The sequence below is a fragment of the Pinus tabuliformis genome, chromosome 6, assembly GCF_031772625.1.
Source record: "Pinus tabuliformis cultivar Carrire ecotype Pingquan chromosome 6, CPIR1, whole genome shotgun sequence".
NCBI lineage: Eukaryota > Viridiplantae > Streptophyta > Pinopsida > Pinales > Pinaceae > Pinus > Pinus tabuliformis.
Window position 1 is genome coordinate 1,285,593,520 of NC_142292.1, and position 6,000 is coordinate 1,285,599,519.

Sequence of the window (6,000 nt, forward strand, 5' to 3'; positions counted from 1 at the left end):
AATTCTTTCTCAGCTTCCTCATGTGTGAGGCACCTCTGTAAAACCATATCGATACCACAACGGTAAAGTGTTTCACCAATGATTAGATAATCTTTGGCTTGGTAACGAATACATAGTTGTTACAAGTGAGAGGTATCTTACTGGAAAGTTTGGGTCTGGAGATAGATTAGTATATCTCCATACCATGCGTCAAATGATGAAATTAGAAACAAAGACTCATCCAATATTGATGGTTTAGATGTTGAATCAATGGAGGTCAAGGGAAGGTCACATAGTAACTTAGCGAAAACTAGAGATTTCTTTGATTTGGACTTGATGAATTCCAAATAAAACTCCTGTAAAATAACTATCCATTTTGAGTATTTTCCCCCCAGCAATTGATGTGACAAAATGTATGTCATAGGGTTGCAATCTGAAATGACAATTGTTTTCCGTAACAGGATATAAGGGCGAAATCTTTGAACAACTTGCACAGCTGCCAAAGCTAGTTTTTTGACATAAGAGTACTTACTTCTGTCTCATTGAGATTACGACTAAAGTAATAAATCGGATGTTCAATCTCATTTTCTTCCTAGACTAAAACCATGCCAATGGTTGTATCTACAGTAGTGAGATACAGGTAATAGTCATTTTGGTAATTTGGAGAATACATTAATAAAGCTCTAATCAAGGTATCTTTAAGAGCTTCAAAGGAAGCTTGCGCAACCTGATCCCAATGAAAGGGTATCTCCTTTTTCAAAATATGTGTCAAACCTTTAGCCATCTCAGCGTAATTAGGAATGAACCTCCTCAGAAAGTTTGCTTTCCCTTGGAGTTTTTGTAACTGTAAAAGATTTGAAGGTGGAGGCAATCCAGAATTTCCTGAACCTTTAATGGATTGAGTTGAATCCCCTCTGTGGACACTACAAATCTAAGAAATCAACCAGAACCAACAAAAAACACACATTTGTGCGGATTGAGTCATATCTTATAATGTTGGCACTATAAAAATATTGCTCCCAAATGTTGCAGGTGATCAATCCGCTTTCATGAATGAGTTGGTAAATCATCAAGGTAGGGTTGAACAATGTGCTTGATGTCATGGAAGGCATAATTCATTGCCATTTGAAAAGTTTCCCTAGCATTATTCAAACTAAATGGGAGTTTCCTATATGTGAATGTACCCCATGGACAAATAAAAGTTGTTTTCGATTGGTCCTATGGGCATATATTGATTTGATTGTAGCTAGAAAAACCATCCATAAATGAAAATATTTCGCATCTGGCACATTTGTCAATAATTTGGTCGATAAAATAAGTAGGAAAATTGCCTTTTGGACATGCCTAATTTACATCGCTATAATTGATGCACATTTGTATCGTTCCTTGTTTCTTCATGATAGGAACAATATTGGAAACCCAGTCAATAAGAGGAACAGGGTAAATAAAACCAGCCTGCAAAAATTTTTCAACTTCTGCTTTAATTGCAGCAGCTTTCTTTGCATGAACAGGTCAAAGCCACTGTTGAACTGGGTTGACATCAGGGTACATTTTGATTTTGTGTTCAAAAATACTAGAGTCAATGCCTGGCATCTCCTCGTAAGACCATGTAAAGATATCTCGAAATTCACGAAAGAGAGTACGACAACTATAAATTTTCTATGGAGAACAAGATTTTCCGACATGAATATTCTCTACAATATTAGGCTTGGTCAAAATATTAATAGAAATCATTTCTTCAATATTTGATAGGATTCGCATAGATTCTATTGTGTCTATGAAAATTGAATTCGATAGCAAATCAACGACTGATGGGTGGTTTAGTTCATTTGAATAATCTTCAATGTCATCTGGAAGATGGGAACGATGATGATAATTTTCCCATGGTTCTTCTCCTATCATCATTGATTGGATGATTCCTTCATCCTCAGAATGTATACATGAAAAAAGATCTGAAGAAGTACCATATTCTAACGAATGGTCTACCCATACAATTGTTAAGTGCAGATTTGGGTTTGCCGCACAAGCCCGAAAAATTGATTGCTATGATGATTCAATGGGGCTTAACGGCATTACCTCAATATCACTATCAACTTCAACCTTGTTGGTAAACCTCCTTAAATTAAATGAGGTGGATGAAATCATATTACAAGTCTCTTCTCTTGCCACTTCTACAAAATCAGATGGTGACGATAGGGTAAAAGTACCCATTAGGGAAGGATCTTTAAAGAGACCTACTCCAACACTTTGAAGTGACAACGAGTGTCCGTGTACCAACGGAATGCTTCCTGTAGCCTGTGAACTATTGGAAAAGAAGGCTAGCTGATCAATGACTATGATTCCACCCTTAAAAGGGAATGCAATAGTACAAAATTACGTGGAAACCATAGCAACCATAGCATATACCCATGGCCTTCCCAATAAAATGTTGTAATCGAGGGGTCCGTCAACTACCTCAACTTCAACTGTAACTGTTTTGCCCCCTAGTTCAAATTTGCAGGTTACTAAAAATCCCACAAGGAGTATATGTTCTTCCATCAAAAGCTTTCAACGTGGTTGGTGATCGTGACAACGACAATGAACCAAGTGTTTTCCAGCATCTCATTGACATAATGCAAGTAGATGAACCCTCATTAATAATAGTTCGATGAACATTCTTATTGAGAGCTTTTACTTGAATCAGGAAGGCTAACTGTGCCAGTAACTGTGGTGTATATCCGGCATGGTTAAAAACCACAAGATTAGAATCCATAGGATCTACTCCGCCTATTGCTGACAGTAAAGCTTGCTTCTAGGAGGGAAAACTTTGCAACACCTCGAATGTCGACATAGTAGAAGGTGATTGATCAAGATCTTACACTATGTTATAATTCTAAGCTGCTCCATCCCGAGGGTTAAATGTCGATTTTTGCACAACTCCCTTTGGTGGTTTTATTATCAATTCTGGTACAATAGGTGGAATATTTTCAGATGAAGTCAAACTCGAAGGATGAGGTTGATCAGTGGCCTAATTATTTGATGATGATGATGGATTTCCATAATCTTTGTTTCTTGTTGACACCAAAGCTTCATTTTGTGGCTTTGTGATGGATAACATGAGTACTTGGGATGTGGAAGCATGGTCTGTTGCAACCAAATGTGTCTCCGAGTTTGGAAATGGATTAGTCAACACTGCCGATGTGTTCAAAGTCTTTAAAAGTTTAGAGACCTTAGAGCGGTGTGGACAATCTCTTGTAAAATTATCATCATTACATATGAGACATGGATAACAAGGTTTCCTTACCGAAGCAGAGGAATCAAATGATTTCTTTGGAGGGGAATTATCCTGTATCTTTTTATTTTTCCCCTTTTTCTCATTTCCTAGTTGCTTTGGATTTTTGCCTTTCTCAGATGACACAGCATTAATTTCGGAAGCAAGAGTATTTTCTAATGCATTAGTAGTTTGAATGGTAATGGAAAGGGTTTGACCACATGGTCTTCCCACTATTTGCGTGCTTGAAGAACCGATCACACCATCATCGGCATGAGAGTCCTTACTCGATTGTGGATGAGGAGCAACAATGAAAGCTGGTTGGGGTGCATTGGGAATTTTATCATAAGGTGTGCCAGATTGTGTGTAAATCAAATCTAAGTATTGGGCATGAGCAATTACTTGCTCTTTTATGACAACTCCACCTTTTTCCACATCCTCGGTGATTGATGGCAACAAGGATTTTATGAACCACTCAGTGAAAAGCTAATCAGGAACATATGTTTTAACCATTTGATGATGACGTCGCCACTCATGAATATGATGTGATATATGGGTAGTAGTCGTTTGTTTAAATTTGGTTATGATTTCCATTCCAGTCTCATATCTCATGGGTAACTAGAAGTGAGTCAAAAATGTAGTGGCTAAAATGGTGAAATTGTCAAAAGAAGCTCTTGGTAACTCAATGTACCATTTAGTAGCCAGACCAGTAAGTGTTCTTTGGAAAAGACAAATTCTAACTGCATCATCATTTAAGGAGTTTGATGAACACCACAAATGAAAGGTCATGACATGATTTGATGGGTCTTCTCTAGTATTTCCATTAAATTTCAGAATGTCAGATGGTAACTTATGCGGAATTATCGGCCACCAAGGTGCATATAAGATTGGATCATTAGTGAGCCGATTTCAACCTGGTAATTCTAAAATTGCTACAAATGGCAACTGTCGATTCAAGTTAGGTTGAGCATACCTAGGATATGATGGAATTTCCTGAGCTTTGCATACCGACATAGAGCATCTACATTTGGTAACCTTGGTATGGTTGTTGTTGAACAAAACTAGCATAAGGTGGTTGTTGATAACTAGGTTGAATGTGTGGTTGTCCATAACCTGCAAATCATTTTTGACCAGGACCTTGGTAAGCTTGATATTGACCAAATCCAGGTTAAGCTTGTTGAGAAAGTCAAAATTGGGGTTGGAATTACTGGAATTGGTGTTGTTGAAATTGAGGCTGCCATGATTGTTGAATCAACTATTATTGTTGTTGGTACAATTGTTGTTGATTTAACGGTTGTTGTTGCCCAGCAAAGAAAGGTTGGACAGGTTGTGAATAAACTATACCAATGTAAGCTTGGGTCAGTCCAGATAAGTGTATACTAACCTAAGGTTGCTACTGAACCCTGGAAACAAGCGGTTGTTGTACGACAACTTGAGGAATTTGAACTTCTTGACCTGAAACTTGTGGTTGCAAGGTAGAAGGATCAGTTTGTACTGGTTGAGATACAATAGTTTGAACTTGTGACTGTGGTACAGTAGTAACAACATGTGTAGTAGGAATAGCTGACACATTTTGCATTGGCTGTGTTGGATACACAAGTCTGGGTTGAACTGGCATTGTTAGTTGCCATTGAAAAATGCTAATTCCAGATTAACCTGAATACTATGGGATATTACCATATGATGATCCTCCATAATAAGGAGGATACAGTGAATAAGCATATTTCTCTCGATATGGTGGAAATCGAGTATTTAATGGATACATAGGTCTTTGTTGACCAGATTTCCCAGCTTGATATTAATATGCAAGATCAAACTATTGAGTTCCCGTTAGAGAAGAACCAGGTAAGATTTTGGTTGAGGACATGGGTGATGACCATGGTGTAGAAGAAACCCTTGAGTGGGTCCAGATAAATATTGGTAACCAACCAGGATGGATGGTTCACCATAAAAGTGTGACTCAGGTGTGGTAGAAAACATCGAGCAGGTTGCAACAGAAGATTTTTCTACAACTGCATCAGATGATACAGTCTGAGATGTTGACGGTTGTTCAACCATAGTTAACTGACCCAAAAGTTGTCCTAAAGAATTGATGGGTACTTGAAAATAAGCAGGATCAAATGGAGCAGTAAAATGAGGAGTATGAGGGTAAAGATAAAGCCCAGCTCCAAAGTGGAAAGGGGTTCCAGGTGTAGAATCTTCTTCCAATTCTTCCTCTATAGCAATTAGACCTGGTGGAAGAACTTCACTATTAGGTCCATAAAATATTTCTGGTGTTGATAAAGTTGAAGTTTCAATAGTTACTGATGTCTGAGGGGTAGCCAGTTGATCATCTTCTGGTAAAGTTAAAACTTCTGAATGTTCAAATTCGAAGTCCATATGTTCAGGTAAATGAAAAACAATGTCAGTAAGAGGTTCCTAAACAACTTCAATTTCAGATGTAACTTTCGTTTGAACTGGGATAGGTTCTGGATTAACTTCTGGTTGAACTGATTCAAGTTCAGAAGTACTTTCTTGTTGGGCAACTTCAAGTTGAGGATCAACTTGTTGTTGAACAATATCGGTTACTGTTTCACTAGGATCAGTGCTAATGTCCTCAGGTAATTGTGAAACTTCTTCTTCAGAAACAGATGTACCAAAAATGGTTGGAGTAACTAGAGTCTCAGTACTTACCAAAATAGATGATTCAGGTAATTCAGATGAAGAACTAGGAGTTCTTGATGTACTAGACTCAGTTAAGTGAGACCGCTTTGTTTGAATAGGTGTCGTTT